This window comes from Salvelinus alpinus, chromosome 12 (genome assembly GCF_045679555.1).
Source record: "Salvelinus alpinus chromosome 12, SLU_Salpinus.1, whole genome shotgun sequence".
NCBI classification, from domain to species: domain Eukaryota; kingdom Metazoa; phylum Chordata; class Actinopteri; order Salmoniformes; family Salmonidae; genus Salvelinus; species Salvelinus alpinus.
Window position 1 is genome coordinate 27,313,777 of NC_092097.1, and position 13,990 is coordinate 27,327,766.

Genomic DNA, 13,990 nt, shown 5'->3' on the forward strand with positions numbered 1-13,990 from the left:
ATACAAGTGGATGATTTGGTTCCTGTTCTGTTTGTAAATACCCAGGTAGGTTGACTGATAACCTGAACCAGTTTGCAGGCACTGGTAACAGTTTGAAGCTTTTTATTGAGTGGACAGCTTGATGAAGCCAGTCAATATTTAGGTCATCCAGTCATCCATGTGTGATATCACACACATTATCAAGGATTTCACACACATTATCCAGATACTGACTGTTAGCACTTGGTGGTCTATAGCAACTTCCTACAAGAATAGGGTTTAGATGAGGCAGGTGAACCTGTAGCCATGTTACTTCAACAGCATTTGACACGAGATCCTCTCTAAGCTTTACAGGAATTACAGGAATATGACTAATATGACATGAGTATAAACCGCAATGTTTCTTCGGTAGATATTATAACCATATATTGCTACCACCGTGTCATCAACGGGATTATCTAAGTGAGTTTCAGAGATATATGAATGATTTCTGATGATAGCAAGTTATTGATTTCATGAACCTTGTATCATTGGCTACATACAGTTGAAGCCGGAAGTTTACATACACTTACGTTGGAGTCATTAAAACTTGTTTTTCAACCACTCCACAAATTTCTTGTTAACAAACTGTAGTTTTGGCAAGTCGGTTAGGACATCTACTTTGTACATGACACAAGTAATTTTTCCAACAATTGTTTACAGACAGATTATTTTACTTACAATTCACTGTATCACAATTCCAGTGTGTCAGAAGTTTACATACACTAAGTTGACTGTGCCTTTAAACAGCTTGGAAAATTCACGAAAATGATGTCATGGCTTTAGAAGCTTCTGATAGGCGAATTGACATCCTTTGAGTCAATTGGAGGTGTACCTGTGGATGTATTTCAAGGCCTACCTTCAAACTCAGTGCCTCTTTGCTTGACATCATGGGAAAATCAAAAGAAATCAGCTAAGACCTCAGAAAATAAATTGTAGACCTCCACAAGTCTGGTTCATCCTTGGGAGCAATTTCCAAACTCCTATATATTGAAGCAACATCTCAAGACATCAGTCAGGGAAGTTCAAGCTTGGTCGCAAATGGGTCTTCCGAAAGGACAATGACCCCAAGCATACTTCCAAAGTTGTGGCAAATGGCTTAAGGACAACTAAGTCAAGGTATTGGAATTAGAGGTCGACCGATTTATGATTTTTCAACACCGATACCGATTATTGGATGACCAAAACAAGCCGATACCGATTAAATCGGCCGGTTTTTTATTTATCTATTTGTAATAATGACAATTACAACAATACTGAATGAACACTTATTTTAACTTAATATAATACATCAATAAAATCAATTTAGCCTCAAATAAATAATGAAACATGTTCAATTTGGTTTAAATAATGCAAAAACAAAGTGTTGGAGAAGATGACAAAAGTGCAATATGTGCCATGTAAGAAAGCTAACATTTAAGTTCCTTGCTCAGAACATGAGAACATACAGTATGAAAGCTGGTGGTTCCTTTTAACATGAGTCTTCAATATTCCCAGGTAAGAAGTTTTAGGTTGTAGTTATTATAGGAATTATAGGACTATACCTCTCTATACGATTTGTATTTCATATACCTTTGACTATTGGATGTTCTTATAGGCACTTTAGTATTGCCAGTGTAACATTATAGCTTCCATCACTCTCCTCGCCGCTACCTGGGCTCGAACCAGGAACACATCGACAACAGCCACACTCGAAGCAGCGTTACCCATGCAGAGCAAGGGGAACAACTACTCCTAAGTCTCAGAGCGAGTGACGTTTGAAACGCTATAAGCGCGCACCCTGCTAACTAGCTAGCCATTTCACATCGGTTACACCAGCCTAATCTCGGGAGTTGATAGGCTTGAAGTCATAAACAGCGCAATGCTTGAAGCACGAAAAAACGCACGAAAGTGCTGTTTGAATGAATGCTTACGAGCCTGCTGGTGCCTATGCTCTATCAAATCATAGACTTAATTATAACATAATAACACACAGAAATACGAGCCTTAGGTCATTAATATGGTCGAATCCGGAAACTATCATCTCAAAAACAAAACGTTTATTCTTTCAGTGAAATACGGAACCGTTCCGTATTTTATCTAACAGGTGGCATCCATAAGTCTAAATATTCCTGTTACATTGCACAATCTTCAATGTTATGTCCTAATTATGTAAAATTCTGGCAAATTAGTTCGCAATGAGCCAGGCAGCCCAAACTGTTGCATATACCCTGACTCTGCGTGCAATGAACGCAAGAGAAGTGACACAATTTCACCTGGTTAATGTTGACTGCTAACCTGGATTTTTTTGTTGCTAAAAATGCAGGTTTAAAAATATATACTTCTGTGTATTGATTTTAAGAAAGGCATTGATGTTTATGGTTAGGTTCACGTTGGAGCAACGACAGTCCTTTTTCGCGAATGCGCACTGCATCGATTATATGCAACGCAGGACACGCTAGATAAACTAGTAATATCATCAACCATGTGTAGTTATAACTAGTGATTATGATTGATTTATTGTTTTTTATAAGATAAGTTTAATGCTAGCTAGCAACTTACCTTGGCTTCTTACTGCATGCACGTAACAGGCGGGCTCCTCGAGGCAGGTGGTTAGAGCGTTGGACTAGTTAACCGTAAGGTTGCAAGATTGAATCCCTGAGCTGACAAGGTAAAAATCTGTCGTTCTGCCCCTGAACAAGGCAGTTAACCCACCGTTCCTAGGCCGTCATTGAAAATAAGAATGTGTTCTTTAACTGACTTGTCTAGTTAAATAAAGGTGTAAAAAAATAAAATATATATTTCTTTTAAATCGGCGTCCAAAATTACTGATTTCCGATTGTTATGAAAACTTGAAATCAGCCCTAATCGGTCGACCTCTAATTGGAATGGCCATCACAAAGCCCTGACCTTAATCCCATAGAAAATCTGTGGGCAGAACTGAAAACGTGTGCGAGCAAGGAGGCCTACAATCCTGACTCAGTTACACCAGCTCTGTCAGGAGGAATGGGCCAAAATTCACCAAACTTATTGTGGGAAGCTTGTGGAAGGCTACCTGAAATATGTGACCCAAGTTTAACAATTTAAAGGCAATGCTACCAAATACTAATTGAGTGCATGTAAACTTCTGACCCACTGGGAATGTGATGAGAAATAAAAGCTGAAATAAATCACTCTATTTTGACATTTCACATTCTTAAAATAAAGTGGTGATTCTAACTGACCTAAGACAGGGAATGTTTACTAGGATTAAATGTCAGGAATTGTGAAAACTGAGTTTAAATGTATTTGGCTTCAACTGTAGAAATTCCATTCAAAATCAGCCGTTTCCAGCTACAATAGTCATTTACAACATTAACAATGTCTGCGCTGTATTTCTGATCAATTTGATATTTTAATGGACAAAAAAATTTGCAAATTAATTACTTAAAAATCATACAATTGGATTTTCTGGATTTTTGTTTTAGATTCAGTCTCTCACAGTTGAAGTGTACCTATGATAAAAATTACAGACCTCTACATGCTTTGTAAGTAGGAAAACCTGCAAAATCGGCAGTGTATCAAATACTTGTTCTCCCCACTGTATAGTGTACTTTATAATGATTTGGACATGAATTGTGAAAATGCTAATATAGGTACCATTGACTTGCCTTGGATTTGTGCCACAAATGCAAAAAAAATATTTTGAAACTGGACAACAAAACCAAAGCATGGATTGCTGTCATACCTTGTCCATAAACTGCTTACAGGGTAAGGAAACCAATATGGTATTATGTGATTTGGTTGAACTGTCCCTATCTAGTGGTCAGAGCCTGGTAATATCAGGATGTCGGATGGAACATAAACCTAATAACTTCAATTACAAATTTATCTGAACCATGGAAAAAACATAAACTTCCCTGAGTGCATTCAGAAAGTATTCAGACCCCTTCTCCACCTGTGGTATATTGATTTGATTGGACATAATTTGGAAAGGCACACACCTGTCTATATAAGGTCCCACAGTTGACAGTGCATGTCAGAGCAAAAATCAAGCCATGAGGTCAAAATAATTGTCCGTAGAGCTCAGAGACAGGATTGTGTTGAGGCACAGATCTGGGGAAGGGTACCAAAACATTTCTGCAGCATTGAAGTTCAAGAACATAGTTGAGTTTTGTTTATTTTTACAGGGACAGTGCACATTAATCAACATTTCAGTAAAAGTGCCGGTTTTAGCCAGCCGGCCAATTTTCAACCGCAGTCCCTGGGCAGGTTATTAAAAACATTTACAATATAAACAATTATTGAGCAGTGAGCACACGCAGAGCAACATATGACAAGCAAGACGTAGCATACAGACAGAGCAACATAGAACAAAAAGCAGTAAGACAATTCATAAAAGCAACAAGGTGTTTCCACACCTCACAAGCTACAGACAACAGACAACATGGAAAGTGGCAATACACAGCTAGGGATTATGTTCACAAATCTGATTGATCTTTAGCCATGTCTTCATGCATTTTGTGAAAGTGTGATATGTGGTGCAGTTATGTGTGTCTGATGGCAGTGTATTCCAGACATGGGAAGCTCTCACAGAGAAAGTGGATTTACTAAAGGTGCTTTTCCCTAAGGGAACTATACAGTCACCTCTCATGGCAGACCTTGTGGATCTGCTGCCATATGTTTGGGTTTTCTGTTTAACAAAAATACTGAGTGGAGGGGGAGCTAGGCCATGCGTCGGTGTATTGCACAAGATTTTCCCAACTCAGGAGCTCATGCTTTCTGAGGATGTAACAGTGATGATGGCTATTGGGCTTCCTATCAAGCCCTTTGAGAGCCTGTTTGTAGACAGACTGAATAGGTTTTAATGTTGTACAGCAAGCTTGGGCCCAATTAGTCAAGCAGTATGTTAAGTGGGGGAGTATCATAGATTTGAAGTACAGTTTTGCTATCTCTGTAGTCAACCAAATTCAACCTAGCTAATTTCCGATTTTATACGAAATTATTTATCTGAATGACCTTTTTCACATGCTTTTTAGAAGAGAGGTTGGAATCAAGTATGATGCCAAGGTACTTAAAATAAGATACCACCTGGAGCTTCTCCCCTGACACATAGACATCTGGCTCAGTAGCATATGTTGCCCTCTTTGTGAAGAACATGCAAACAGTTTTTTTCACATTGAGATGCAAACACGAGCCACTTTGTAACCTGGAACATTACAGTAGTGAGTTTTTGTGCAGCTTGTTGTTTGCTCTTTGCATGCACATATATCACTGTATCATCTGCATACATTTGAACTTCAGACCCAGTACAGACAGATCATTAATGTACAGGCTGAACAGGTGGGGCCCCAGTATTGACCCTTGGGGCACACCCACATCATAGCTAAGAGTGGGCGACAGCTCATTGCTCACTCTGACACACTGAGTTCTGCCTTCAAGGTATGATTTCATCCATCTCAAGGCATCGGGGGAAAAGTTGAACTTGGACAATTTTGAAATGAGAATATCATGGTTAACAGTATCAAAAGCCTTCCTTAGGTCCAGAAACACAGCCCCAACAACGCCCCCCTTTGTCCATCTTGGACTTCACATTTTCCAGAAGAAAGCAGTTGGCCGTTTCTGTGGAGTGTTTCGCTCTGAAGCCAAACTGCATGGAGTGTAATGTGAAGGGGCTGTTGTTGAGGTGGGCAATCAGTTGTTCTGCTACACACTTTCCAACAACCTTTGACACCATAGGTAGTATACTAATGGGCCTGTAGTTACTCACGTCAGCAGGGTTGCCCGATTTAAAGATGGCCGTTATTATGGCCGACTTCCATACCCTTGGAAACACCCCGAGACCAATAGATGTGTTGGTGACCTTAGTAATGGGGCCAATGAGTGACTCTTTGTAGTTTTTAAGAAAGGTAGAGTCCAGCCCAAACACATCTTTGGCTTTAGAGTTCTTTAGTGAGCTAATCACCATGTTCACCATTGACTCAGAAACCTCCCTTATGATGAAGACAGGTTGAGTGTCATTTACTAGCACTGAGCCCAAGAAACCAGTGGAGGGGTTCTCTGTCAGTACCCTGACAGTCAATAAAGTAGGAATTGAAGGCTATTGCTATTTCGACTGCATCCTGTGTTAGATTGTTATTCACCATGATTTCTAGTCTTTTTGCAGTGTTACTATGGTCTTTCCCTGTTCACTTTTTTAGATTCTCCCAGATCAATTTAGAATTTCCCTTTGCTTCACCAATTATGTTAATAAAAAAGTTTGCCTTTGCCTGTCTGATTTCTTTCATCACCTTATTTCTCAACATGGTAAACCTATGTCTGTCATGCTCTAATTTGGATCTTAGGGCTATTTTTAGAGCATAATCTCATTCTTTCATCAATTTCCAGATTTCTCCATTTAGCCAAGGAAGAGTGCTCTTTTGGCCAGGTTTGGATTTGATTTTCTTTAGGAAACCATTTATTGTAGTCTGGATTGTGGATAGAAAAACCTGACTATCAGCTTCCACGTCTGTATAGGACAAGAGATCATTCCAGTTAATTCCCTTAATTGCATTTTCAAAATAGTTTAATTCACTTAGTTGATCCGGCTTTCTAACAGTAGAGAGGTTAAACCTGCTCTTAGACAGCTTTCTGGCTATAAGTGTCAGATCATGATCAGATAGCCCAGTAACCATATTGAATGATTTAGTCACTCTCTAGTGGCCTCCATCATTCTTAAACAGAAGACGTTTGGAACCTCCAAGACTCTTCCTAGAGCTGGCCGCCCGGCCATACTGAGCAATCGGGGGAGAAGGGCCTAGGTCAGGGAAGTGACCAAGAATCCAACAGAGCTCCAGAGTTCCTCTGTGGAGATGGGAGAAACTTCCAGAAGGACAATCATCTCTGCAGCACTCAACCAATCAGGCCTTTATGGTAGAGTGGCCAGACGGAAACCACTCCTCAGTAAAAGGCACATGACAGCCTGCTTGGAGTTTGCCAAAAGGCCCCTAAAGGAAACAAGATTCTCCCGTCTAATGAAACCAAGATTGAACTCTTTGGCCTGAATGCCTAGCGTCATGTCGGAGCGAATGGAATGGCATCCAACACATGGAAACCATGTGTTTGATTGTATTTGATACCATTCCGCTCCAGTCATTACCACGAGCCCGTTCTCCCCAATTAAGGTGTCACCAACCTCCTGTGGTAGTTTCTTACCCAAGCTGTCTAGAACTTACTGTCTCCCACTGTTGGAGCACTACTGTGAGGAACAAGAGTCTTTCACAGCATATAAGGTAGGACAAACATCATTAAAAAACACTCCAAACAGTCAACACATAACTTATCATAGATAGCCTAACTTATGGTGGCGTCTTGAACTGTAATTCAGTTTGCCCTGCCTTGACACCATCCTATGTGTAGGCTGTCATGTTATTCATTATTTTCTGAGGGGTTTGCGCTGAACCAGAGATACTCTATATAATGACAAGATGGACTTGTCTCCGCCTTTACAATGGGGGTCGTTGTCGCAAAGGTGGAAAGGCAGGTGGAAGGAGGCAAGATCAGGTGTGAACATTCTAGCCAATGAGAGGGTAGATACGCAAGTGACAACAGACAAAACTCCAATATAAAATATTTTTTCTCAAAGCTGCCGATGCCACGTGCGTCCACTTATATCAATACATTCGTAACAAACTAAAGATTACAAAACTTCTATTTCATCAAATAAGTCTCACTTAGCAAATTGACAATAAAGGAAATAGTTGACCAAATCCCCACTTGGTTTGCTTCTCGTGTGGACTGAATTTGACAGATGTGGAGCCTCTTGGTTCGCCTCTTCCACTTTGACTTGCCGAGTTAAAGGTAAAAAAAAAAAAAAAACTCTGAGCAAGCAGGTGCAGCTCTCTATTTTAACCACTAGAGGGAGTCTTTGACAAGACAAGGTAATGTGTCTTATCTCTGACCATCAATTTCAACTAGGGCCTGAGCAGAAAGTTGCATCTTCTCTGTGTTAAGATGGAAAATTCCAGAGCTCTCTACTTCTAAGAATAGTTCAGAGGTAACAGAGGATTTGGAATAACCAGGAACAAAGCTCCAAGGGCTACCATCATGGCAGGTGGGAATGTTGCCGGGGGTAACCAGATAGCCCGGCAAGGCCCCCTCTTCCACCCCTTCCATACAGTCTGAGTCAACTACTGCACCTAATCCACACCCCACTGGATGGCCATTGGACCCTCTCTACCCAATGGGGTGGTTTACAGGCTGATGGTCTGTGTTTATGATGGGTTGTATTTCATGGTTGTGGTACTGTTAAGCATGCTGCTCACCTCGGGCCTGGGGGCTGGGCTGTGGCCACCGCGCCTAACGAGGTTCCAGTTAATCCCATTGATTTGAGTGCTGGTAAATCTCTGTCAGCTGGTATTTTGCTGATATGCCACCAAAAATGTCCCCCCTTGACTCAATCACTCACTCGCTCACTTACCCACCCATTCACTCACTTTTGTGCGCTGACTCACACAGGGGTGGGATATCACAGTTTAGTGATCCTCACTCGGCTCACTGAATAAACTGAACATTCCTGCAAGCCCAGGGCAGCTGTAGCCAGCGTCATATATCAGACAGTGCTCTTTGTGGAGAGTCAGAATCTTTATAACACCGGTCTGTGGCTCAGTGTGAATTTGTATATTTACGAGGGCTGTCCCCGACTAAAAAAACATCTTATTCGACCGATAGGCATCTGTTCTTACGACCAATTGATTGGTCAACATTTTTTGTGTATTTTCCCGTATAGACACACCCCATGTGTTTTAATAAAATAAACTATATGCATTGAGCTTGTCTGATGCTTTAAGTTTACGGTTTGATGAAATAAGACAAATGCCTCGGGCGCCAGAGAACCTGACCGAAATATTCTCCTCCTGCTCCTGCTGGCTTTCGCAGATTCTGCCATTACTCTCCTGAAGTTGCCTGTAATAGACTACACGATGAGTCGGCAACCTTTCTCACGTTGCAGGCCAGTTTCTCTTACCATTTCTACCGATCTGTGTGCCAGTTATGGTTTTCATATGCACATTTTCGTGTAACAGTTTCATTTATAATAACGTCTTCGTATCTCAAAATCATTGTCATGTGGTTAATCAAAATTCTATCCAAATCTAAATGAAAATGATAAACCTAAAAAGTAACTTCTATTGCCATTGCCAACAATGTAAAAGTAGCCTACATAAAGCCAACAAATAAAAATATTGCAGCCTGCAAGTAGAACATATCCTGATAAAAATAAATATCCTATAAATCACATTGGGTAGACATGGCCTGTCTGCAATGAACTTGAAACATTGTATCAACTATTAAGTTGGGTCCATCCCAAAGCTGCACTAGCGAACTTGTAACATTGTATGCTACAAAATATTCTGGGCCTGTCATGCCAAATAATGTCCCCCGTCCAAAAAGTGTCTCTCTCTCTCTGCATCGCAATGGGATTCGATAAACTATTAGCGTCCGATGATTCGAATTTTGGAGATCATTACAGCCTAAATTATGTTATTTTCACCATCACTATGCAAACAAGGCTGATTTCCGTGACAATTTCGCTGTTTAAACAAGTTTTGTTTAGCTAATAAAATGAAAACATTGCTTCAAACTACTTGTGAGTACCTTGTTAACATTACAACATGAAATCCATGTCTTAAACATTGCTACGTTTCAGAAATGGCAAAGAAAACGGGTCATCTGCTTGACACTTTACAGTTACTTACCTTACAGATAACGAAGTCAGCTAATTTCCACTCCATTCATATGCAAATCGATTTTATTCATACACTGGCTTGTCTGGCTGTCATGTTTTTATTTAACCTGCCCTTTTCTTGTTTCCCTAGTCCTCTATTATGATAAAAAAATATATATCTCGCGTAGCTCATTATTGTAGGTCCTATTATACAACAATCCTTGCAGCATGCCTAAGGCACGTTCACGCAGATGAGCAGGGACCCTGGGCATCTTTCTTTTGGTGTTTTTCAGAGTCAGTAGAAAGGCCTCTTCGTGTCCTAAGTTTTCATAACCGTGACCTTAATTGCCTACCGTCTGTAAGCTGTTAGCGTCTTAACAACCGTTCCACAGGTGCATGTTCATTAATTGTTTATGGTTCATTGAACAAGCATGGGGAACAGTGTTTAAACCCTTTACAATGATGATCTGTGAAGTTTTTTTTTAACGAATTATCTTTGAAAGACAGGGTCCTGAAAAAAGGACGTTTCTTTTTTTGAGTACCGGAACCTACAAGTCAAGCACTGATAAGAAGTAATCAGGTAGGCCTATTTTATGACGTTTCCACTGGATCAGAGCTTTACATTTTTCCCTTTCACGCTGAGTGGTTATCAAAAGGGGGAGAGCTGGAAAGCTTTTTCAAATACATTGAGGAACTATTGTAATTCTCAATGGATGTAAAAACAGACTTTATTTGCTTGCTGTTTGAGGTGAAGAAAACTTTACTTTGAGAAGCTCCACAGGCCATTAGTGGTGGTGCGTTCAGCCAATCAGAAATACTAGCAGATCCCCAAATGGGCACATTTATATTCCTACATTTGCGTGCAGGCCAGGCAGCCTATAGGCCTACTTCTATGTATACTCAGGCCAGGTAGCCTACAGGCCTACTTCTATGTATACTCAGGCCAGGTAGTCTACAGGCCTACTTCTATGTATAATCAGGCCAGGCAGCCTATAGGCCTACTTCTATGTATAATCAGGCCAGGTAGCCTATAGGCCTACTTCTATGTATAATCAGGCCAGGTAGCCTATAGGCCTACTTCTATGTATAATCAGGCCAGGTAGCCTATAGGCCTACTTCTATGTATAATCAGGCCAGGTAGCCTATAGGCCTACTTCTATGTATAATCAGGCCAGGTAGCCTATAGGACTACTTCTATGTATAATCAGGCCAGGTAGCCTATAGGCCTACTTCTATGTATAATCAGGCCAGGTAGCCTATAGGACTACTTCTATGTATAATCAGGCCAGGTAGCCTATAGGCCTACTTCTATGTATAATCCGGCCAGGCAGCCTATAGGCCTACTTCTATGTATAATCAGGCCAGGTAGCCTATAGGCCTACTTCTATGCGTGCGCGTCCTTACTCAACATTGACAGAAGCGCTCCAAACAAAAGACAATGACTACATTTACAAAACTCATAAATGGAATGAAACAAACCAAAACTTTTCTCACAAGTGTAGCATAGGTTGCGGAATCTGAAAACAATGTGTCCACTCAGAGAATGAGAACAGGAAGACTGGAATAATAATATTGAATGTATTAAAATACATTACCGTAACCAAAGTAACAAACATCGTAGATTAGAAATTATAGGAATTAATGGTAAATGTACTACAGGTGATATATGTAATGGGGAATTGATAGACACTAACAATCAAAGGCAAACAATTCACACAATGATGTTATGAAATAATGAATGTGCACAAAATTGGCAGGAGAGTGTTCATTCTGGAGAGAGAAGTGCATTGTGCATCTGGGTGCATGGTCAATCTGACGTCTGCATTGACCGTGCAGCATTTACGGCGATATGGCCTCAGCAGAAGTCAGGGCATTCATACTTCTTGCGCTTCACGGAGCAGTGCAGAGTTGTTGTCAAGGAAGTGAGTTTGTATTTATACAGGATGTACCGCCCCCACCTACCGTCAACTAATCATGTCATTGTGGAACTATACAGAGCCCTCTGCATTGTTTAAAATTTTTGGAGAGGCATGGTGATGCGGTACAGATCTCGATTTGGCCTCTGCATGCCTCTGGAGGCTCTGCTATTGCATCACACCCTCCATATGGCGCCTCCTACCACATTTTCAGATCAAGCATAAATTGGCTTTTAGTCTAGGCCTCTGCAATGGATTAGTTCACTGAGATGGGCGCAAATATATATTTGTTACTGCTCGACTAAAACGATCTCGGTCGACCAACAGCCTAATCTCCAAACAATCGACCAGTCGACTAATCAGGGTCAACCCTAATATTTACAGTACATGAGTGACAATTATAAACATAGGTGTTTCCTGTTTGTCTTGCCTTCCAACATGCGTGTGTGTGTGTGTGTGTGGTCTTGTACTGCTCTAGGCTGTCCTCTTCCAGCAGCACAGCCTCTAAATCAGTTCCCAACCAGTGCACCCAAGTAGACTGAGCTGCCCCTTAAACACCATCCATCATGGGAGAGGCTCTGAAAGACTGCAATGGGACTGGTGGGTTGGAGGGTTAGATGGAGAGTCAAGGAACACACCCTCACTCAGCCCTCCTAGTGGAGGTGAGGAAGAGTTCACACCCCCTCTCAGGAATGATCCTGCCGGCTTAGCTGAATGGTTAAATCCCTGAAGAAATAGCTGTGGCATGGTGTATGTTATGTGTAAAGTGACACTGGTTCTGGGCTCCCTCTTTGCTATATTCAGATACTGTGAGAGCTGTGCTGATAAGCAGAGAGGCTGGTGAGTGGTGAAGTGAGGGCTAGATTATCAGAGATGGGAGGGAGAAGAGGAGCAGAGACTCTTTGGTAGCCTTGGGACAGTGAGCGTGGGATTTTAGGGTATGCGTGGACGGAATGTTTTGAGAACCCTCTCAGGGATGGGCTCTCATAGAGATACGGAGCATCATGCTGGGGTGAATGTTGAGAGATATCAGACCGGAGCTAACAAGATTTGGTTGTTTTTTCATTTGTTTCAATTTCTAATTATTTGTTTCACATGAGAAAGAAGATTGAACAAGTTCTTGTTAGATTTTTCCCCACTCTGTATTTCATCATACCCATGTCTACTGTCTAAAGTTGAACTCATTCAATCAGCTTACACTAGATGACTGGCTTGAATAAAAATCAGCATCCAAATTAGTCGTCCTGGACCAAGGTTGGTAAACAAATGGTGCTGTTCTGCAGCACAGTTTTTCTCTGGTCATCTCTAAGGACAGATCTCTTTATATCTCCAGAGGTCATTATGGTGGCAGGGCCAGCTCATGTATGTTTTCTTTCTCTTTCTGGGAAAAGCAAGAGTGTGAAAACAGTCTGGACAACCCCTCCCTCTCTCTCTTCTCTCTCCAGTTAATGTCACCTCCCAGCTCTTACTGACAACCACCCATGAGCCCCCTCTTTCCATTTACTGAAACCAGCCCTCTTACCCACTGAGCACCGACCTACACGTGACATCCATGGACGTTGAAAAGTAGTTGAAACTTGGTCAGTTCAAATCTGAACCAATCATGGGCATTTGTTTCACAAGTTTGGAAAGCACAGTACAGTAAAGAAAAGTAGAGTATAGGTCAGTACCATACAGTACATTACTATAGAGTTTAGTACAGTAGAGAACAATAGAGTACAGTCCAATTTAGTGAACTGTACTGAACTTTACTGAACTATACTGTGCTGTACTGTGCTGTACTGAACTCTACTGAACTATTACTGTGCTGTACTGAACTCTACTGTGCTTTACTGAACTCTACTGAACTATACTGTGATGTGCTGTACTGAACTGTGCTGTGCTGTACTGAACTCTACTGAACTATTACTGTGCTGTACTGAACTCTACTGTGCTTTACTGAACTCTACTGAACTATACTGTGCTGTGTTGTACTGTACTGAACTCTACTGAACTATTACTGTGCTGTGCTGTACTGAACAGTACTGAACTATTACTGTGCTGTACTGAACTGTACTGTGCTGTACTGAACTCTACTGAACTATTACTGTACTGTGCTGTACTGAACTCTACTGAACTATTACTGTACTGTGCTGTACTGAACTCTACTGAACTATTACTGTGCTGTACTGAACTCTACTGTGCTGTACTGAACTCTACTGTGCTGTACTGAACTCTACTGTGCTGTACTGAACTCTACTGAACTATTACTGAACTATTACTGTACTGTGCTGTACTGAACTCTACTGAACTATTACTGTACTGTGCTGTACTGAACTCTACTGAACTATTACTGTACTGTGCTGTACTGAACTCTACTGTGCTGTACTGAACTCTACTGAACTATTACTGTGCT

General features: G+C 41.1%; 1 protein-coding gene across 3 annotated transcripts in view; it reads left to right on the forward strand.

Moving 5' to 3' along the window:
- LOC139535805 (AMP deaminase 2-like) overlaps positions 1-13,990 on the forward strand; it is a 66,133-nt gene that overhangs the window by 20,274 nt on the left and 31,869 nt on the right. The window lies entirely within an intron of this gene.